The 24,018-nt window shown below is 41.1% G+C and overlaps 1 protein-coding gene across 1 annotated transcript in view; it reads right to left on the bottom strand.

The window, feature by feature from the left end:
- cntn6 (contactin 6) overlaps nucleotides 1–24,018 on the bottom strand; it is a gene marked incomplete at its 3' end in the record, with an annotated part of 124,742 nt that overhangs the window by 97,246 nt on the left and 3,478 nt on the right. The window lies entirely within an intron of this gene.

The following is a 24,018-nucleotide window of genomic DNA, read 5'->3' as shown; positions in this document are numbered from 1 at the left end:
GTCGTTTCTTTGTTTGTGTAATCTGAACAGTCACATACAGTATGTGCACACAGCCTCCACCTGTCAATGCTTTCTCAGTTTATGCTACGGTTAGAGCACTTTATTCCTCAAAAAATACAAATTCAACTGCACTAGGTGTACACCAAACTAGGCTTTTAAATAATATACTGTGTCTGAGGATGTGACTAACAGTAATCAATCACTAACAGTATGCTGCCCCTTTGCTGCAGGCACCTTGAAACAATCAGTCACTTTGATATTCTGTTGAATTTGGTTGCTCTTTTTAGGGAGATGCTGTAATACCAGGGAGCATGACATATAGGATGCACACCTCTGATGCATACCTTCAATAAAAGACAATTGAAATGACAATAAGATTTACTTCATTCCCTCTAATAGGTACAGAGATTGATGTGAGCCTCAAAGAGAGAAGCAATCTTTTGCAATCCAATTATGTAAAGCTGGCTGGTTTCCTTTTCACAGTCTGAGATCAATTGCACAGTGGAGAAAAGGAGATATGATCCACAATATGAAGGCCTTTGGTGCAAAGACACAGCGGATAGGCTGGACGGGTCTTTTGTATTAACCTACAAGCATTGATGTCAGGGATGGAGGAGATCAAACAGGCATTATATCAAATAAGTGCAAAAATACTGCATATAATCATTCCAAAATATCTTTTCAAGTGTAAATTGATGGCATACCACCACAAATTCTGGCCCATATAACCCTGTAAAGATGTTATAAATTCCAGTCATTTTCACTTACAGTAACCTTGCTGAGGTTGATCAAGTAAAACAATTTGATTCTCAAAATAATAAATGCGCATTGGATTCAGTCTAACTAGAGAAAATACACGGCTGCAACCTGTCAGTTGCTTTCCCGGCTGTCAAAAACAGAAAAGTGAAGGAGTATTTTTTTTTTCTTCCAGTACCTGTGACAGTTTGTGGCGCTAACCTCCACACACGCTGTTATTAAAGCACACGCGACTGTACCGATCTCTGTTTTCTCTTTCCTGTCAGAGCCTGTTGAGCAATTTGAGGTTTCACACCAAGCCCAATTAGTTTGGTGGCAGGACTTATTGGAATGGAACTGCCGCGATGCAGAACAAGAACCAAAGCATTTTCTGGTAAAAGGGAATGTCAATCAAACACATGTCGCACGGCGTCAAGGAAGAAATGAAACAAGGCTGATTCACACCGCTGCCTCACTATGGTATTACTCTGAACACTTTGGTGCTAAATGGTCTCCCTCTCCGCAGTCTGCTGGGGATGTAGAGAATGGCAACGAGAATCTGCTGGTTATTAAATGCGAAGGAACGCAAGCTGTGACATCTATCAACAACACTACCATTGTTTTTAACCAGGCTCACATGATGCAATGCCAGTGGAGCGATACCATCAGCAAATATGGTTAGTGGGCCCAAATGAAATGCTATTGTTATACTATCTTTACATCATCTATCCATCTGCTCAGCCGTCCATCCATTCTCTAATGAAGGCTACTGATGTCACAGCCAACATAGTAACGGACAGAAAACATACTATTTTGGTCCTGCTAGCATGTTAGGAGCATTCTCCTCCCTCTGGTCTACACAATTGAGGGAGGAGTGTGAGTGGAGGCAGTCCTCTGCAGCTCCCGATAACTTTTTATTTCATCCTAGCTTTACATAGAGTTCCACAAGAATGAGTCCTAAAACATGGAAATAAGTTAGCATTTTTGCACTTCTGGTTCCCTTGTCTTGAATTCAATGGGTTTTTCGAATGAGTTTTGGGTTTGGATGCTTCAAATAAGACCTTTAGTTAACACAATACACATTTGACACATTTCACATTTTGTTCTACGATACGGAATATGTCAGTACTTACAGCACTTGTGAATTTTAAAGCGTGTGTCTTAAAAGAGGTGGTTGCTAACAAGTGGCTAAATGAAACTACAGAAGTTGTCAGGGACCCTGAAAGTCATCATGCTGAACATGAAGACTTACTAATACTCACTAGTCCGTCTTTACAGGCGGACTGAGTTGTAAACTATCTGAACTCTAACTTTCCAACTTGTTGATTGATCAATTTATGGTAAAGTTTGTATAGTATAGCGTAGTATGACAATACGGTCATGCAAGTGCGATGTAGATCATTTACAGCTTAATGTTAGCTTTTTACTTCTGCCAATAGCATTTACACTGTCATCATTAAATCATTAAGTGGTGTTTATTTGTGAAGATTATCTTGCTTAAAGTGTGTTAGTATCATAAATCTGCATTTTCCGCTGAGCTTATTTTCTGTAACAATCCAAAATCCAATGGAAAAACCTTGGCTTTTAGTTAAAAGAACCTGGGCGATGCTAACGCTAGGGTTAGCTTAATCGTCATCATAGCACCACTCTATTGCTTTGGCAAATTTGCTATGACACACCCAAGTTTGAACGATCCAGCCAAACCTAAAGGATCTAATTTAAATGTCATATTACTTAAGCTAAACAGCCTAACTTCCTTTTCACAGCGACTTTAAACTTATAAATGATGACTTTCATATTCCTAACAGTTCATTCTTTTGCACATATTAAAGAAGGAGTAGTGGAAGTAGAGTAGAGAAATGCAGTGTATTCATTAGGTAACTAATGACTAATTTGTTCATACTGTATATGAAGGAAACAGAGTCAGAGTTACACTAAACATTGTGTTTTTCAGTGTCCAGTCACATTTTTACATTTCAACTCTATTTTTCAGCTAATAAAAATGGTCTTATGATGAAAAAGGCACCAGAGCTAATTACTGAAATCAAGTATGAATTAGCCTTTGTTGTTTATTGTGCTCTGCTCCTACACTTCAATATAGTGCAAAGTGTCCTTGCAGGACCTCAATACCCTGTTATCCTGATCAGGATCTCAGGGAACTGGAGCCTAGCATGCAAGTTGTGTGTGCTAGTCTATCACAGGTTCACACACAGTTTTATACAACGTCAGGTGTTGCCAAGCCAACACCTCAGATATTTTTTAAAGTCTTTTATACCAAAGAAACAGACTGAAATTCAGTTAGAAGCTGAAGAAGTGTTCTTCAACATGAGCTGCATGTAGAGATTCATGATATAACTTTAGATATTATGCAGAAATAGAGTGAAGGCAATTCAGAGAAAACAATAACTTTCTCTTTTAAGCAATTCAATGAAGGTACAATATCCCATGGTGATTATCCTATTCTTTCCCGGCAATATTGTTCGCTTGCAAGCACTAGTTTCAAAAGGCAGGGGCAGCTTGTTTTAAATTCTATTGCTAGTCCAGTCCTGTAATTGGATTTAGTGGCACTGAGGTGTCTGTGACCTTTGCTGCGAGCCAGCTTGTTTAAACTTGATATCTTGTAACCCTCGACACCTTTGAGTCCTCAGACAGTCTCATGACAGGTTGGATGACAACTCACCTGAGAGGTTAGTTCAGGCATTTGTACACCAAAGGGTCATCGCCTTGTGAATGACAGCTGACAAAACAACTGCAACAACTTAACATCATTCAAAACTAACTATACAAACTAATTAGGGCAAAAATCAAGATATTGTGTGTTTGCTATTCTGTGTACTTTGCCTAATTAAAGTCGAATTCATTATGCAAGGTTGGAAATTTAAGGAGTCCCTTAAAGTTATCTTCTGAGGTTTCTCTAGAAAATCTGAATATGTATTCAGGGGTTTCTAGGGCTATTATGAAAATTAATTATTAAAGCCTGTCCGGTGGCTGTGAATACTAGCAGGAAACCTCTCACAGCTCAAGAGGATTTAACATGCATCACAGTTAATGGCCACCACATGAATGTTTAAATGTTTCCAAAGGTTATGTACCCTGTAGCCTTTTCAAAAGGTTATCCACCCCACAGTGTTAGAGCCATCACCTAATGGAGGTCCTAAAGTAACGCCGCTGGTCTGGCAGCAAACTCAGCTTCATTACTTATTTTCCTCAGGACTGGATTTCAGTACAAAGGTGCCTTACATTTCTTTAAATTATTACTAGAATCAGAGGTAGAAGCTCAGCAGACAGTCCGGGGTGCCAGCCGAGGAAATCTGTTGTAACTCTGTGGCTTTTTGGTAGGGCAGTGGGTCATGTTTTCATTATCCAGCAGAATAACTGATAAGAAAACTCCTCAGTCCTCAACAATCCCTGAAACAGCACGTTCTCAAAGTCAGATCATAAAGATCAGGGATGTAATATAACCAACAGATCCACAGAGGATGTCATCTCCACTGCCCTCCACTCAGTCTTCACACACCTTGAAAATAATAACACCAACATCAGAATACTGTTTGTTGATTTCCACTCAGCATTCAATACAATGTGGCCTGTATTCTTCTGTACAAAAAACCCTTAAATAACACAACAAAACAAGCCTTGTCCTCCAGACAAAGGGTCATGTGTTGAGGGCAGTGACTCAATAAATGAGATGTCAACTTGTTACTGCTTCCCCTATGGCCTAAAAAGTTAGTTATTGATATGTCTTCTATTCCAGCTCACAAAGCTAATATACAGCTAGCAGGATTTTCATGCTAAATCTCAACCTCTTAAATTGCAGCTGCAACAGAGAGAGAGACCCAACAGTGTCACTTGGTTAATCTGAATCAAATTCTGGAGTCAGGTTTTGTTCAGTTCCCCACCCACAGGAACAAAACATCAAAACTCACTGCAAAAGCAACATTCTGAGGTAACAAGAGCAGTAAACAATAGCAGTGTCCAAGGGAAGTTGGAGTCATTAACATCTTTTGCTTCTGCTTGTTGTGAAGCACCGCAGAGCAGTCTGAGAAAAATAAGTGTGCTGTGTGCAGTTTTCTTTACATCACAGGATTTCAGCTTTCTGAAATGTACATTTTGTTCCCCTTTGGTACAAGGCTGCCTGGTGCAGCTGAGGGTGTAATAGTTGTGAAATTGTCATTTTTTGCTGGGCGAGGGTGGAATATACTCCAAGTCTTACTTGTTACAAGTTTTCTAGCTCATCAACTTTGTCCATGTAACGCCAGAATTTATAGATGGATCTTTTTATAACCAGTTTTTTTATGACTCGAGACGACAGCAGAAATATCACAATAACAGAGTGGCAGAGCAGACGTTTACAGACGTTTACAGACGTCTCTCTTAGCCTGTAGGGCGAGAACGAGATTCATCTGTTCGGTCAATAATTACAGCATGAAGTTTTGAATGAAAATGGGACTATTATAGCAATTAGCCTTTTCAGCAACAAGCATAAACAGTTTAATCAAATGATATTTATACTCTGAGCGAAAACACTAATTATATTTCTGTTTGCGCGTGAATATAATTAATTAAATTATGAGATGAGTGTCAAGCAATAAGATAGTATCAGTTTGTCTGTATTCATATTCACGCAGCATAAATGGACATGTAATACATCATTTTGTACACCATCAGGAACAAGTGCAAATGATTCTCTGCAATAACAACAAAGAGATTTATCAGTAAACAGCGCAGGATTACAGCTGCTAATGAGTTTGGACCTCACCATGCTCCATTAAGACTACACAGTATATTACAAACATGCAAACATGGGTGGCTGCGACATGGCAACCTGTCCGTATAATCAACAAAGTACTGAAGGTCGGGCTTGAATGTACACCCCAGTGTTGTTTTGAATATTGTTTTTCATTCAAAACAATGGTTCAAATAGGAACAAGAGACAAATACTTTTTTTTCAAAGCTCTGTGTTGTGCTGAATATCATTGAGATGCAGACGGAGACAAACCGTCTGAGACAAATTCCCATTCGACATTTATAGTCCTTGAGAGCATAATGAAATTCTTATCTTTCTAAACATGCATAGATCTCGGTAAGCTCTCAGTAGAATTAAGAGTTCTTTGACCGGCTGTATATTTGAGATAGATCTATCAAAACCGCTCGTCACTTTTAATGCATGCTGAACTGAGCAAGGTTGAAACAGCTCTGAATCCTGAATGGCGTGTGAGAAAAATGTGACAACAAAGACTTAGTCAGACTTGTCTCATCTATCGGAATTTTTATTCATTTATGTGATTCAACAGTCAAATTGATGCCCAGTATTCATAACAAAAGGACTATTAGAACTGGTAATTTACATTATGTAAATCATAGTTGATTGCTGACGGCTACGGTTGATCAATTGTTGATAATCAAAATGACTGCACATCTTTAAATCATCAAGTATTTTGTATATCATCAATAATGACCGATGGGAGCATGATCACAATGACTATAAAATGACAAACAAGACTGAAGCTTCATCTGTCCATATTAAGATAAGCCTGGTTGAGAAGTGAGGTGAGCTTGGGGGAGGCATTCAGCGGGATGCTGATTTGAATATGATTAATGGAGGGCCAGGTCTTCAAATCCCATCCAGCTCCCACAGCCAGTCTGCCTGTGATAGGCTACCACTCAAAGTTGCTCCCGCTATCACGGCTCACACTCACCGTCTGTTTCTGCCCAGAGCTCAGGAGGGGAGACTTCTGGGTGCTGCCTAAGCCCAGATCACAACGTAAAGGGTCAGAGACGGTCCGTCCAGCTGGACTGCAGTTCAGCATTGCATCGTCTCAGCCAATAAGCGTGAGCAGCATGGAAGTTCTAATCTGAGCCATGCTGTTTTGCTACCCTCTATTCAGCCTTCACCGAGTTCATAAAAGCTTTCACATTTTGCTGTTCTGAACATTCAGAATCTGATAGCTGTTTCATGGGGAGAATCTGCTGGGGACAGGAAATGATGCCTTTATCACGGCTGCTCTGTTTGGCATAAATCAAAGAAGAAGACTGTCAGCATGAGGAAAATTAAGCGCAGCACACACCGATCGTGTCACGTAGCAGTGAGTCACATACCGTTGTGCAACATGCAATCATTCCAGTTGGCATGCATGAATTGATGATACCTATAGCACACACCTGATATGCTCTAATGGGGAAACAGTAGCTGGAAGGTGCTGTGATCAAAAATGATAAAATTGCCAATGTGGAGTTAATGCACGTCAGTGCTGGGTGTCAATGCCTACACAGGATGAGTTTCATTACAGTAGTGCTTTTAAGGTCACGTGTATTTTAACAGTGTTCAGAGCCCTATACACAGTCATTATAGTTGTGCATGTAAAACTGAATAAAATAATATAAAAATTTGCTGGTAGCGACTAAGTGCATAAAGACACTAACCGTTACTCTGTGTAGAAAGCTGTATTGTTAAAATTAGGGTTGAATGGATTGATCCCCATATTATCAATATCACTGATGTTAGTCTTGTTAAGCATTGAAATTAGCATCAGTAGCAGAAGTGGATCCATCTAATATTAGATCTCATTCTGGTCACATGAACGTTATTCAATGCTATCTCTAGAAGTGTTTAGACATGTATCCGTATTGACGGACACGCAGATGACTCAAAAATGCAGCTCGAAAGCCTTTAGGGCTTTATCACACCAGCACACATGAAATATACAAGGTTAAAGTTTGGACCGAAATAAATTTGTTTTAAATGAAAACAGCGAACAAACAGCAGAGTTCAGCTTTCAGTTTAAACTTGACCAACTGTATCCGTGGAGCTTTCCTCCTTCCCATTTTGGCATGGACAAACCCGCCTAATTCACTTTTCACCAAAGAATTACGGACAAGCAGTCACACCACTAATGCTACAACACTACCTATTTCACAAGGATGCACAGATGATTTTCATTATGCCACTTCCTGGTGAGGCACTTAGTCAGTATACTTAGCAGCTAAACTGGAACAAAAAGTTCACATCAACAAGAACTCCCACGAAAGGACACATACCAGATGGCCTGAGAAGGGTCCAGCTGCAGCCTAGCAAACTCTACAAACCACGCCCATTTGTACATGACTCTACAACGGCAATAGACCAAGCAGATCAAAAATGAATTGAAAATATTATTAAAGGTAGCAATTTTAGCAATTATGAGGCAAAGAAATATGGACACACCACATTATGTAGAAAATGGCATTTTGTGCAATCTGGCACCCCCTACAGTTTCTGAGTGCAACACTACTGTCGTAAATACAAAATGACAGCAGTTTTGTATTTTTGTACGTCAGATGTATTGTAGGTGCTTTCTACAAACAAAACTCATTACGTCATATCAATGTTATGTGGTGAAGACTTGTATGTTGAAGTAAACATGTATGTAACACTGTGATCCTTCCCTCTTACTGAAGTTACATAGTGCAGAAACAAGTGATGGGGCGCAGAGTGGTTGAGACAGAGACACCATTCACACTATTACAAGACACAGTACCATCAACATAATTTTGAGGCTGTTATTTTAAGATTAAAAAAAGTGACAATGTTGCTCTAAGTTCCCCCCGGGATAGCCAGTTACACAGTGTAAACTGGTATGTCTAGGGATTTTATTGTGAAAAGTAAAGTCATGCTCTTCAGTGAGCAAAATTGAAACTTGCCATCTTAGTTCAGACTACAGATTTATTATTATTAATATAGGCACAACTTATAACCCTCAGCCGTAGTTTGAATGAACATTAAAATGTAGTTTTTGCCCCTCTGTAGCTGCAGCTGGATATACTAAGAGGGTCTAGTAAACAGGATATATAAATGTCTGATAATGTCTGGGGGAATGAATACACCAGAGCAATGACCACAGACAGAAACAAATGTAACAAATGATGTTTTGGCTGATTGCTCTTAAACATTTTCAAAATTGCTTGGAATTGAGCTTGTCACATTATCTCTGACAGCACTGATGAGAAAGCATCCACATCTAACACAAGTGGGTGTGATCAGGCACAGTGAAAAGGAATAAAGTCATGCTGGAAATTAAATCAAGACGGCCACACTTAAAACGTTCAGGCATGGTACGTATGTTTCAGCTGATTTTTGTCTTTCCGGGGAGCGTGTCATTTGCACTGAAGGTGGGGCTCGCTGCAAACATTGCGAGGTGATCAAATGTACCGATTCACCTTCACGTCATGTTTGGCGGACTCATTTAATTTCAGTGTGCTGAACTGACAGCAGCTCACAGAAATACAGCGAGGTTGCGGGAGAGCTAAGCCAGTTCACCACTTTCTCATTTGATGTTATCCCACCTCATCCCATCTGGCTCCGCAGTCCAATATGTGCATATTCAAATATGAGCTGGCCTTTGGACATCTGCAATCACATCGCTTGCATTCTGTATTAAAATTGTACTCTCTCACCACCTTGAATCAAAGCATTAGTTTCAGGTGAGGGTGTATTAATGTGGTCAAGCTGGTATGACAGAGCGATTTGTAAACAGTGTGACCCACAGTCTATGTGAGCCATATGCAAAAAAGCTCTGCATCAGGGGATTCTCATATGATGAATCTTTGCCCAGTGTTGAGTGATTTTACTCCACACCTGGACAAACCTCAGATTTTCATGTGCAGCACAGGCACGAAATGGACAAACAAAAACAACCTGCTATGACAGGTAACTTTAAACATTACAATCTGTGTCAGTGCCGACACTCGGATAAAGAGGATTGTGGCAGAATAAAGTAGAAAATGCAGTCAACTGAAACAAGATATGTTGTCCTCGGTCTCTAAGTCTATATTGCAAAAACAAAACAACTTAAAGCACACAGCTGAGCATGATTGTCAGAGTGATAAGCAGTTTTCACCGTCTCCGTGGGCACATAACACAGACCAATCAATCAGGAAAATTCTTATGATTATTAAAACTACTTCAGGGCTCTTGTCCTTTTAACTTTCAAGCTTGGTCAGACGTCCATAATTTTAAAGTTCAGAGACAAATGGATCCTTGGTCCTTAAAACAACTGCACACTATGGTTTTTTTGCGACTCTAGGTGTGGAAACAGGTGATAGAATGTAACAGTTCACAGCTCCAAGTGCCATAAATTAAACTGGATTTAGGAAATTGTAATTTAAGAAATGTGTGCCAAATACAGACTCCAACTCTTTATGGTCAGAATTGGTCTCCAGTCTACATCACTGAGTCTCAGTTAAAAATCCAGGAAGGGTTCAAATATTTGATATTGCCTTGTTATTGAAAGGTGCTAATCAAACAAGTTCGCCTTGCATTGTCATTTTCGCACAAGACAATCTGACGTGTTGCAGCTGTAAAGAAAACACAAAGATGGGATTCACACCTGTACTTCTTTTCATTTGGTCTCGAACAAGGGAAATAATGAGACACTGTTGCATTTTTTGCACTCGTCTGGATCCTGTTCACGCGTGTTGAATGAATAGCTTTAGCGCTCAAACTCTGGTGACAGACGTTTATGCAGCACTTTACTGCTTCTGATGTGTATAAAACAATTTATATTCTTCCGTATCACAAAGAGCTCACAAATAAATAACTGTAATGAGTTGAGATGTTAGACAATGACAATGTTGGCTTATCACTGTGGGAGTGCTTACACAAACTGACAAAATACATGGTGTATAATACAAGCACAGGCCTTTAGACAGATTTTGACATATTAATCAGGGAAAATACCCACGCTGACATGAATATGTGTCATGGTTAGCACATGATTTGCATTAATATACACATTGCTCATACATTAGATCAATTATAAGATCACTTCCTGAACAGTTTTCGTGTAGTGTAGCTTTTGAAATTGTGCTGAAATCAAATATGTACCAACACAAAATCCTGTGGCCACCGTTTCTTGGTGATCTAAGCGCACTTGATTCCTCCCACATCTGAGTGTCATTACTGTGTTTGTACATGCCCAAACAAACCAATCGTTGTGGGGACTCTGCTCGATTTAGATATTGCAGTGGTTCTTGCCATCATTCATGTTAATATATTTACACCTTTGCTTCCCCTGCTGTATGTCAGGATGTCCACCATGAAAAAGATGATAAACTTGAAGGCACTTGACTGAAAGACCAGAATGTGGACATATGGTTGGAAAAATGGTGAAGTGTTCCTTTAAGGGATGACCGCCTTACCTAAACAGAATGAGCACAGTGGCTGCTGAGTCTTGCCTTCTAGTTCACGTCACTTTAAAGACATCAAAGGCGATGTCAGCAGAGAGCATGTCATCCCTATCAAGCCATACATGCGTTAAGGTCAACCTTGACAAAGTCAACAATGTTCAGCTGCTGAACTGCTCCAACCTGCAAACAGCAGCTGACCGAGACTTCGTGGCTCTGCTCCTGTTACTCCATGTGAACTACACTGGGCACAAGGCAAACTAATTCAAGTGAATACCTGTCCTAATCATTTTATGGAAAGGCAAAGAGTTAACATTCGTTTTCTGACGTCAATGCACATTCATTATTAAATGCATTATTATCCTGCATGCTTCCTCCTTCTGTGTGATCTCAAGGCTAGTTGTGTCACTGCTGATGTACATGAATACACAGTTTTTTACAACATGTCATTCCCAGTAAACAAGTCCATGTTTTTCATCCTAATTAAAAAACACTGTCTCTCCATACATTATCCCTGTGATGAAATACCATGTGGTCAAGGTCTAACAATGTCCCAGCCCTGCGTGTTTATTCCACTTAACCATCTGGCTGCTCTATGCTGCAAGGTCACTTTTCATCTGCATTCAGTCTGAGCCTCCTCTCTCGTTGCAATAATTGTTTTGCATCTAATAGAAAAAGAGCGTCTAAAGAAATAAAAGCAATAACTTCTATAAGCACAACACTGGTGACCTGCAATCAGCAGACAGCTCTCTTTTCTTTCCCAAATGCATTTTTTTCAAGATGCTTACGTACGCTACGGATCAAGAACACGTCTAGCTTTGCACAAATGCCATACCGACGTATGTCAAGAAAGGAAATGAGGCCTTTTGTTTGCTAAATGCACTGAAAACAATGTACAAATACCAAAGCAACACGCAACAGTGATTCATGCCACATGACCCAACAACGTGATGTATTGCAGGCAGGGAATCATTCATGTCCAGTTCCCAGTGACACATTTGTAACCAACGCATTGGAATTCAACACAATTAAGGCTGAACAATATGACTGTCGAGCAGTAGAGAACATTATCAAGGCTTTGCACTACAACACAGCCCACAAACATACAAACACAGACTGACAAAACACATCTTCTGTCTTGATGTAGATAAAGAAAACCGTTCAGCAGAGTTCACCACTCTGCAGGCTGCCATCAATACTTCGGGATTTCATTGTTAAACTAAAACTAATGAGCATCTTGTTCGTGTTTGCCACAGTCTTGACATTTGAAATAATGTATTCTACTGAAAATACTAGAAACGAACAAGCTTACTCAGGAAATTCATGTCCAACAAAGAGTTGAGTCTTTCCAATGTGATGTGATATGGACTGGATTTTCACTTAATTTGTTACCTATGGGGTTTTTCCACTGGCGGTTTTCGCATCTCCAAATGGACTGCGGCGATGTCTCGTGACCGCGGCCGACCCGTGATGAGAACCCCTTCTCCCCCTTTTAACAAGCCTGTGTTGTGGGGCTCACGTCTGTGCAGAAGACCAGAGACAAAGTCTGTGCGTTTAGCTCTCAAAGCTTTTGTAGCTTCTGAATCTCTTTAGTTTCTCTCCTGTGTCCCTGTTTGTACTGAGACATCTGCTGTATTTTAATGTTTCATCTTGTTCACTTTCAGCTGTTTCAGGAGTCGTGTCAAGTTACTGCTGGTGAAAAACGACCCAACATTTCCTGATTTTGCTGCTTCATAAGGGTCTGGGTTAAGAACTTATAGGAAATTAAACATAATTAACACCAAATTAGCAGAGCTAGCGTCTATTTGCTGCAGCTCCTTTGACCAATACTTACTGCTGCTGTAAGTGTTGTCGTTGTTTCAGCTCACTTCATGGGTGGTCTTGCAGTTAGCAATCCCCTCCCTCCTCTCTACATCACCACAGTTGCACGAAGCGTTTTTTTAAGTGCTTGGCCTGTTTGGTCATCACCGGGAGCACTGGAATTGGTGGCTTTCACTGTTCTGCCATGGCTAGTATAGGTACCAGTTCTCTGTCCTGATTGGATGAAGTGGGCAGGGATACCAGAACATGTATTTTCCCTTTCACTGCCTGAGAAGGGGGAGGAGCGACACAGGTTGCTGACAAAACACTCGCTAATAGTGATAACTGCTGGAATATATAGAGCTCTTTAACATTTATTTTAATAAGAAAATACGGCAGCTTTAAAGGGATAGTTCTGTTCTTTTGATGTGGTGTTCTGTGAGGTACTTATCCCTAGTCAGTGTGTTACCTGCAGGCTGCAGTAGATGACCATCAGCCCTCCCCCTGTGTGTAGAAGCAGCGCGTAGCACTGACAGGGAAGCAGAGCATCGTACTGCTTAACAGTACCGACAGCAAGAACATGTTTTAGCCACACAGACACAACAAAAAAAAAAGTGTCTATCTAAAGGCGCTGTAGAAAAAAAAAAGTTGATTCTTGAGTCTCACTCCTACAGTAACTCGTCAAAAACTGACCCGTCCGACAATCCCAAAGCGTTGTTTTTTAACGAGGGAATGTTGATTTGCAAAATCAACTTTTCTTACAAATAGCACCTTTAAGTGTATGTTTAAACTTTTTGGTGCTTTACATTGCCGTCAGACAGCCCTTTCCTTTGCCACCATATTTCCTCAACCATATAACGTCCTACACACAAGCACAGCTGTGCCTGTATTACGCCGCAGATCATCTGTTTGGGTCAAACTTTCAGTGGCTGTCTGAGGCAATGTAAAGCAGCATGTTCAAAATATAGCGTATGAATACATATATATTATTTATTATGAGCCTCCTTTAAGGTGGCTAAAATGCGTCTTGCTGTTGGTGCCTTTAAGCAGTACGATGCTCTGCTTCCCTGTCGGTGCTACATGCTGCTTCTCCACACAGGGGGTAGAGCTGACGGTCATCAACAGCAGGTAACACACTGACTAGGGATAAGTACCTCATACAACCCCTCATCAAAAGACAAACTATCCCATTAAGACAAGCGTGTCACCAGTTAAAGACACACCTTCAAGCAGGTAGCCACGTTGTAATGTAAATGCAAATCCCTGCGCACTTGGCTGACATGCCGGGTCAAACTGACTCAAGCCGAGCCAACACATTTGTATAGAAAAGCTCCAGCTAGACATGTTGTTATTATTTTTTCATAACCCTCTTCAGATCATTGTTTCAGAGGGAAGAGTTTAGAAACCCCGGCTCCTATAATACAGAAACTAATGGCTAATGGCTAACTGTCTACATAGTAGGTGTTTTAACTGTGTTTTTAAGTTGTCTCTTGCACGTCTGATGGAACAGATACTTTCTGTTTTAATCAATCCAACTGTCTACACAGGCTGCTTGGCTTTCACTGGAGCTGTGTAGACCCCCAAGTGAATATTTACCATTCCAGTCAATTTGTCTTCAGTTTTAGGCACGTAACTACAGTCATTTTGAGTTTGGCTCTGAGTGCTGCCAAAACACAGGTGACCTACAGTATACTCAGTATTGTGACACAGGTGGAAAATAATTTTAAAAATGGAGTAGTACATTCATTTAGCCTCCTAAATCCATTGCACAGACTCTCCAGATTCTAGGATCTTTGTAGGAAATTCAAAGTCGGATACAACTTTCTATCATATGAAGATTTTGCGATATTTTTGGGTGAGTACTCACCTAAAACTGTATTAGGGTAACTGATATTATTAAATAAATATTAAGAATAATATTTAACAGACTTGCATTTATATCACATTTCTCTTGTCTATTGCCAGAAAGTGCTTTACACACTGGTGTTGCCATAGGGGGGGCAATGAGACTTGTTTTCCCCCCACTTTTGGGTATTGTGGTACAAAATGCTAATGTCAGGTATTACAGTCACAGTGTAACGGTGCACTTGTGTCACCCGCCGAGCCTTCCCTTAAAGACGGTGGTTTGTAACCTGTGTGCGTGACACAGACGAGCAGTTGTGGGAAGTGAGTCACCCACTGTGTGAGGTACCGGGACGTTGCCCCAGTCACAGAAAGGTTCATGCTATTATTACTTTAGTCAGCCATAGAGTGTGTAGATAAGTGCAGCTTTTTCAGCAGAGTAGTTACTGAAAAACTGCGTGTTGTGTTCACTGCTACAGAAGAGGAATAAAAAGTCAGTTTGTGCACCAATACTACAGCACTTTCCTGCATCCTCCACATCAGAGCTGGTCCGACTATGAAAAGCTAGTCAGCAGCTACAAGCCAGGCAGCATAAAACCAGAGGCCTCCCAACAAGGGGTTCAGAGCCGCGGCTTTGGAAAGGTAACCTGATCAAGTGGATCAGCTGATTGATGTTATATGATTTCATTTTGCTTGCGGTGGCAAAATGTTGCCAGCAGAAACACTGGACACTTCTCGGCGTCTGCAGGATATTGTAACGATAACTTTTTAAAACAGACCACACTCAGTTGGAGCACGCAGTTTCCTCAGGAGTGGATGTCATCAAACATTACCTACGTTCTAGTCCCCCCCACCGTTTAAACCGGCACCACTGGCCTTTAAAACACTTTCCAGAGCTGGGGATTGAACCGCTAACACACCTCGCAGTGGATGACCCACTCTACCCCATGAGCCACAGCCAGCCCACAATGCAGTGCTGAAATGAATAATATCATAACGATTCTGCATAATGACTTCTTTTACATTTGTTACTTGAATAAATTCTGGTCATAATACTCTTGTACTAAATATACAGACCTTTTCCTGTAAGTAGTTTTTTACTTTCACTTCCATTAAAGTTTCTTCTTCCACCGCTGGTCCCTCTAATTCAAACCCCACATTCACATCCTAATTAAACATGTGGATGTGAGCAACCTCTTTCTCCTAACTGTGATGTTCTCATAGGCTACAGTGAAGGTATGAATCATTAAAATGCTCCATAACATCTGTGTTTAATCTTTCTGTTTTCCCTTTAACAAGGCAGTGTGAGAGTCTGCGCTCCCGCCCCGCTGCACACTGTTGAAACATGAGGCGCTCCACTGTACCACTCCGATATGAAGTCGTACCTCATTTTAATTAGCGCGCGATATGATAAGCTTCGTTCTTTGTGTGCACAGCCCTGAGAGCTTGCAGACGCTTCCAGATTTCCTGATTATTATTTAATCTTCTATTTATACTATAATTAGAACATACGTTATCACCCATTGGGATAATTATGAATCATCACCATTAAAAAGAGAAGATGAGGAGAGGTCAAACTGATGTTCACCTCTTACACCTCGGCTATGCGTTTGTTGGCGAGATAATGTATTGTGCACACACAGTATGTACTAACTGAGCGTGTAAACAGAGGAAGTAATAAATGATAAAGCCACTGAATATGAATAGTCAGTCAGTTCTAATTAAGATTCCTGAACATGCACAGGTGTCATCGACTCAATGTTTGTCTTTGCATCCAAAGCAGATTGTAAATAGCATGTGCTCAATATTTATGAAATTTTGTTATTAACAATCTCAACAAAAACAAAGGCTTAAAACAATAAGGCAGATAAAATCAAAACGTACATTTCCCGAAGAGGAACTATTATTTCCAGTTTTTAGTCACACGAGCCTTAATGCACCCGAACAAAATCATCTGAGAGGACACCATGAATAAATCTGCGCTCCTCCTATCATTCTATTCTATTCTATAATCAATACACAAACAGCGGAGGAGCGTGTAGTGCCTCATACGACACGCCTCTCAGGGCGGAGGCTCTGCGGACCCGCCACGGCTCTCAACGCCGGGACTGTCCACTCGCACAAAGTAATGAGATCATCCTGGGTGAAGTGATGCTGAAAATGAATCATCTCCTCCCTGTTCCCTAACGGCACGGTGGGCACATTTCTCTTGGACCTTGTACTCCGAGGCCATCCATCCTCTGCCGCCACAGCACGCGGGGCAGCGGCTTCACTCATCGCAGACACGCAGCCACAGCCCCCGACCCCGACATAAGCACCTGACCGGGAGCCCCCATCTAATCCAATCACAGCCATACAGGTCGAGTACAGCAACAGCGTTCCTATAAGAAATATTATGACTTTTTTCCATCTTGGGTGCTCATTCACTTGAAACGATCTTTATTTGCTGGTAAAGGTTTATCAGCACTGTAGATACACAATAACACCCTTGTATCTTCAGGGCATGTTTTCTATTTAGAGGAAATGGTCGTTTCAGTTTAACACAATTTTGCTCTGAGACATAAGTGCGCGAACATTCCTGTGTGTAATGAAATCACAATGCACAATCAGCGGTGGGGTTGAAGGATGGCCGTGGTCTTAATCCATTAGACCTTGCAGCCTGTTCTTCTGCTGCCCCGATATTAGGACAAACGCATTGATGAATTCCTGCTCGGCGACGCTTTTTCTGGACGGACACAAACATAAACAATCCGGCGCTAAGAAAAAGGGGGTGCAATGTGGCCGTGGAGATAAAGCTTAATCTATCACAACTCAGTAAGTGTAATAGAAAAAGACAGTTTAAAGGTTTAGAATAATCACAGATGTCAGGAGCTATTTTACACTGTGAGAAGGATATGAGATTGTCTTGGAAATATGACGTGCTGAGGAGCCGTGCTGAGGGACAGGGCTGGGTCTGGGACTATCGCCTCGGTAAGTCAGGGGGAAGTGGTGCAGGTCACAGGGCCAGATAACTGACGGAGCCACAGGAGACGAAATCAACACAGCCGGGCGGCGGGGACAGACACCCAACAGCCGACAAACACGCCTTTGACCAGCTGACCTGCTCCAGAGACCGAGGAGCACACCACACGGTCTAAAAACGTCCGTGAGAGAGCCAAGGCCGGCGTTTGTGATGGATGACTCACTCTGGTCACACATATCCACATGAATAAGCCTACCGTGGCTATTTGCCATGCAAATACTGACATAAAAAAGCAGTAGGAGCCGTGCTACTGTCGAGGTACCAGTTTATTGCGAGTGTAAGCAGCTCATCACACGATTGGTTCATTGCAAATCCATTTAGTGTGCAGTGCATTAATCATGCTGCGGGCTGCCAAGGTTCACCATTTATGCTACTCCGTAGATTACAAGAGAGGGGTGTTGGAAATTCTGCTTAATAGCAAGGAAGCTCTCATTATGCTCTATGCATTCATTCATTTTTCCGCTGTTGCATGTCGTGGTACATACAGTACATGCTCAAAGAGGTCTGATGGAGAAGCAGCTGACTGGTACAGTTTGTGCCAATCAGCTGCTTTGTGTATTTGTTTTGAGCTTAAACATGGGATTTCTCTGCCAGCTAAGCAGCTGGTTTCCTAAGTTTAAAGGTATATTTCTCTGCCATTTGTGGAAAAAGCTTGCTGTACAATAGATCTAGATATCATAATGAGATTCACAATCTTCCCATCAAACTCCCATGGGCTGTCTCTCAATTACATTCTACGTGCAGATCTGCACTGAGTGGGGTTCTGACATTACATTCAGTGCTGAGGTGATGTTACCAAATCACAAATTAGATTGCATTACAAAGGTTATATGAATTACCCTAGATGTAAAAATAGCACCAATATGCACGCACACAGCGCCCACGGCACACACCCCACACATCGATTCACCAACCATAGTTTTCTTATTTAATGGATAGTTTTTCGCTATGAGTCATGCACGAAGAAACTGTCAAAACATATCACAATCATGTAAGTACTGTACATACACCCAGTGGCCACTTCATTAGGTAAAGCTAATGCAACTGTTCTGCCATAAACTCTACTTTTATGATACCTATAATATTTAGTACAACACAGTCAGAGATGTGTTATTTCAATTATATGTATGTCATATAAGTGATGGACTGCAGTATTTTCAGAGGTGTTTCTATTATTTGGTTCCACTCATGATACAGAGAGGATCAAGAAATGAAAATGAAAAAAAATATAATAATACAATATATCAGTATAACACAGTCTCACACAAAACCCTCTTCAACTACAGCGTGACCTCAGTCATATTGAATATACACATTGTCAACAATAAAACTGAATAGTACTGTCTGCCTAAGGGGAGAATCTATGGCTGAGCTGTTGAATTGAATTACAATAAAATGTACAGTTGTACCTAATAAAGTGGCCACAAAAGTGTAAGTATCAAAAATAGCTATGCTGTACGAATTGAGCATCAAGAGGCTACAGATTCATGAAACATCACACACACTCACATTGTTCGTCAACATCAGATATGACTTAAGACGGGGTGTGATGGATGGAGGTGCCGGAGGGAAATAATTTCCACTAACATATTCTAGCTGCTGTGAATAAGACAAGGCAAAGGAAGGCTGAACTGAGTGCTACAGCTCAGACCTATGTACTGGAGTATATGCATTTTGTATACAGTACACTGAAAGAGGCCAAGGATAAGGTGTGAATGAATGAAACAGTGTTGTCTATTTTAACATTAGCTGCAAAAGCTAGCATGTCTGGCTAACTAGCCCACTGCCTACAGTGGTAAGCAAGTGTGGTACTTCCCAAGACCAAGGAGCATTTCATACTACACTAATCTGTGGGGTTCCAGGTTATATATCAGGGTGTCAGCTAACGTTAGCGGCTCTGTCCTGCTCTTTATTGGATTTGGAGAAGTTAACACTCACCAACCCCAGTAAAACTTGTTATCCGAGACAGCAGAGCTTGACAATTCATTTACTCGCCTGATGGACAAACTTACTTTTCCAGAATGAAAAATAAAATATATATTAGAGAAAATGCATCAAAACAACAGAAAAATTGTAACTGTATTAATGTAATTACGATAATAGCTGCTGCAAGTGATAGTGGAAGTAGTAGTAGACGTGGTCAGTAACCCGTGTCTCTCCTCCCCCTGTTCATGCAGTAAAAGAGAAAATTATTCTTTATTTTTATTTATCCAATCAGGACAGAGAACTCCATAAAGACACGGTCCTGTCTGACGATCGTGTAGTGACGCAGAGACAAGGGAGTGGATCGCTAAAAAACGGTCAGGAAGCTAGCTTAAACGACGACAACACTCAAAGCAGCTTTAACAGGTAACAATTACATGGTTGGGACAACTTAAACACCATCACTGTCAAGCAGGCCATGCAAAGCAGCCAACGCCATACACCAATACACACACACACAAACACACACACACACACAAGCAGACACTGCTTCCTCGAAAAGCTACATTTTCAGCAAGCTCCTCCAACTCCTGCTTAACACAGCGCTTTTGAGATCAGAGCTGCCTCACAGTCAACACAAAGTCCCGCTGTGCCAACAAGTCAGGAGCACAGCCTCCGATTGGTTGACAGACTCAACCCAAGGCAACATGGGATTGCCAATGGATGGCTAACAACCACGCTAACAACAACAATAATTGTTGTCAACACTGCAGAAATGGATAAATAATCATGGAAGACATTTAGTGTTGGATTTATTATTATGGAGTCTGCAGTTCAAGGCTGGGGACCGGAGCCCTCTTCACAATGGCCTTAACAGTTAGCTTCTGGGCAATTGTACACACCGTCGGCCTCAGAATACACTTCCATAGAGTCCAGCATGTTAAATTTTCCTCATCAGCCCTGTTCAGAGCTCTGCGGTGTTTGTTTTCAGGTAACGTTAAATTAGACATCACATTTATTTGTCACTTGTCCAATCTGACGACTGGGTGAGGCATTTCACTTCACACAGAGTTTACTTCTTATTTCATTTCCATGTTTTCTACAGGGATCATCTACTGTTTGGTCAGTCCTTCAGCATATATGGAATCCATGATGTGCATATTTTAAGGATTTTCGTTTTAAAACGGACATGTCAAAAACAGACAGTGTTTTCCACCAACTCATGCAGTTGACCTTAGCATCATTAGCAAGCTAGTTACAGGTGACAAAATCTGCCAGCGTCAGAATCGAAGGTCAACGGTCCACCTGTCCGAAATCGAGGAACCACTGATTCAGAGACTGCTCGAAACTTGGATTGTAAATCAGCAAACAGTGAATTGCATGTTATAATGGAAGAATACGAGGACAGCCAGACAGCTGTGGGAGACAAGGTGAAGAAGCAACACCTGTGCTTCCAAGAGCCAAACACAAACTGTCATTTCTACGAAGACCTCTCCATCACAGGGCACTCCTGGCTGACATTGTTCTCATCCCAGCTTTATGTTGCAATAACACGTGATCCATAAAGAGAAAGAATCACTGCAATGTGACGTCTTTGTGAATGACAGCGTGGATACATACATCACTGCAGATGACTCCGATAGACATTCTTTTCATGTGGCAGCCGTATAACTCAGTTCGTATGACAGTAAAAGAAAAAAAAACTTCCAACAATGGCTCATAGCTGCTGCTGGGAAACCAAATGGCTCCTGTAAATGTTCTTAGAATCATCATTCTGCATGGGTAACTATTAGCTGCATATATTGGCAGGAGAATGATGTGGAGGCATGGGATAAAATATACACTCCCATCAGAAGCTTCCTACTCCAGATAGTAAAATCCATACATTGCTCGAAGGCACAAAGCTGCTGTAAAGTCTGCACAGCATTCTGCACTAACACCAGTGTGTCCTCAGTTGGGATGAAGACTCCATGCAAGTCAGTGTTTTATCTGGTTTACCAACCGGCAATCTCACTTTAGCCTGTAAGAAGACTTGGGAGGACGCACATACAGTACTGTACATGTTTCAGCCAAAAATATCATTTTCTGGATTCCCATTCTAACGATGAGCTGATATCCCCCGTCATGAATATAATCTGTTTAAGAGTTTGCAACATGTCTGTGTGACAGCCACGTATTACTTTCTATCAGTGTTGTGCAGGTGTTGCCCGACTTGAAGCGTCTGTTTTTGAAAACGTGCACCAGCGCTAATGTGTTAGTGACGCCGGGGCTACAGAGGATTTGTTAGAGGAAACTAAGCCCGGCTCCCGCCTGCTTTCTGAGGTATTATCCTCAGTCATCTTTCCTTCACACCTCAGAGTCTGATTGAAAAGCCTGTTTGTAAATTTCCAAACTTCACTGTGGCGCATTGGCGGTTTGTGCTGATACCGAGTGTCTGTGCCTTATTTTAGGCTGCGGATAAGACTTCTTTTCCTGAAATTATTTTGTGAGCGTGCATTTGTTTACTTTCAATATTGCTTTGGTAATCCCGCACTGGACTGCAGCTACAGACTTAGACATTTCTATAAAAATCTAAATCTAGAATATTGGCACTCGTACAGAGGTGCAGAAATATCTCAACAACCACAAAGATTGTTACAGTTACAATCTGCTTCCAGACAAAAATTCATCAAAAAAGTCACCCTGTTTACGGATGATATATTTCTTGGGAAATATCTAAGAGAAAAATAATCTGCTGCTTTCCAAAAACAAATATGTTGCATGGATAAGAAGATTAGGCTTAAATCAGTGGGTGACCACTGAGTGAAGGTGGCCTTACTACGTGACAGATAAGCAATTAAAGTTGAATGTGCAAAGTCCTGATAACCAGCGGGTTCACAGTCAGGTTTTTATGAATCATTGATTGTAAAAACTTTTGTCGTGGAAAACAACACAAACAGGAATTATTTATGAAATTGTGTATACGTTTACCAATGCAATGTATAGACAGCACTCTGCTGCACTCGGGCTATTTTTAGCAAAAGGGAGGGCAAAAAAAAAAAAAAAAGATGAAAGTAGCTCCCAGTTCAGTATGGTACAGTACATGGTAATTCCATTCGCTATCCTTCAAAGCAGGGAAAGTGAGGGCTCTGATTTATTCATAAGCCGGGCTCCTTCTGCCAGAGAGCATTAGACAAAGGCAGATCACCCAAAGGTAACGATTTTGCTGAGAAAAGCAAATAACAAATCAAAACCAAGGTGTGAACTGTTTACATGTTGCAGCGCACAGGTTGAGTTAGCAGTACGCTGGACTCAACAGCTGACAGGTAGAACTTGTGCATCAAGAAACTAAGCCAATAGTTTGTTTCCATACACATTTGAGACGGCTGATGGTCAGGTTCTTTCATTAATTCCAATACTGTGGTGTAAAATGCTTCACCCTGGGCTTTAAGATTTCTTGCAGCTCCATGTCAGAAATAATTCAACATGATTCTGGCTGCACAGCTTCCATCAAGCTTCTGTCAGTCCTTATCAGAGAGTGAAGGTCAACACTCTGTCCTGCTTACCTGGACTCCTGCAGCCCCACTACATGTCTTCACTCTGCACCTCCAGCCTGAATCTCACCTGACTGCTGGGGCTGGAGAGCAGAAAACACTGCATTTATCTCAGTCGGTAGTAACAGAAGGTTGATAAATCACTAACTGCAATATTGGCTGAGACTAATGTAAGGAGGGGAAGGTTGAAAACGCCAATGCTCAAAAGAAACACCTACAATTTTGTGGGATATTTAACTTACAGTATGAGTTATTGGTGTCTCTGCAGAATTAAATTCTAGCCGGGCTATAAAACCATCTGAAACAAGTTTTGGATCATTATGGGTCAAAACATCCCTGCTGTATTGCAGACTGATCAATGAGGTTTAAGTTCAACAGCTCTTTAGGGCATTACAAGATATTTTTAGACAGCAAATGAAGTCAAACTTTATATTGTAAGAAATACTGTGTGTTGGTTGAACCGGCTGTTAGAGATATTTATGGTCAGATATCAACTAAATCTGAAACAAATGATTGATTTAGCAGTAGAATTGGGAAATGTTGTCCACGCTTCTTATATCTGAAGATGTGCTGCTTTTCATTGTTTTAAGTCATTGTTATTTGGATATATTTGGGTTTTGGACTGTTGGTTGGACAAACAAGACAACTGAAGATGTTCCCTTAGGATGTGGGTAATTGTGATGCAACCTAATCACCAGAATAAATGTTGGCAATGTAGGTTTCTGCAAACAACAATTCATCATGTTGCAACTTTTGAGCTCCTTGCAAATAACCTCTGGTTTCAAATGTTGAAACGCAGTCTTGAACAGTGGTCACTAGCTTGGCAGCCTTAACTCCACCACAGTCCGCTCCACCTCCTATTATGAATGTGAACTTGATATGGCATGTGTAATAGAAATGTCACAATGTGACAATGTCAATGGTTTGCAGAAGCATTAACTGCCAACATCCTGTCCTGGTGACTGGGCTGTGTAATGGGCGTTTGTGTATATAAAAGATAAA

Source organism: Pagrus pagrus, assembly GCF_965226575.1.
Source record: "Pagrus pagrus genome assembly, chromosome: 3".
Lineage (NCBI taxonomy): Eukaryota > Metazoa > Chordata > Actinopteri > Spariformes > Sparidae > Pagrus > Pagrus pagrus.
Note: the sequence above shows the minus strand (reverse complement) of the source record. Positions and strands in the feature narration are given on the sequence as shown.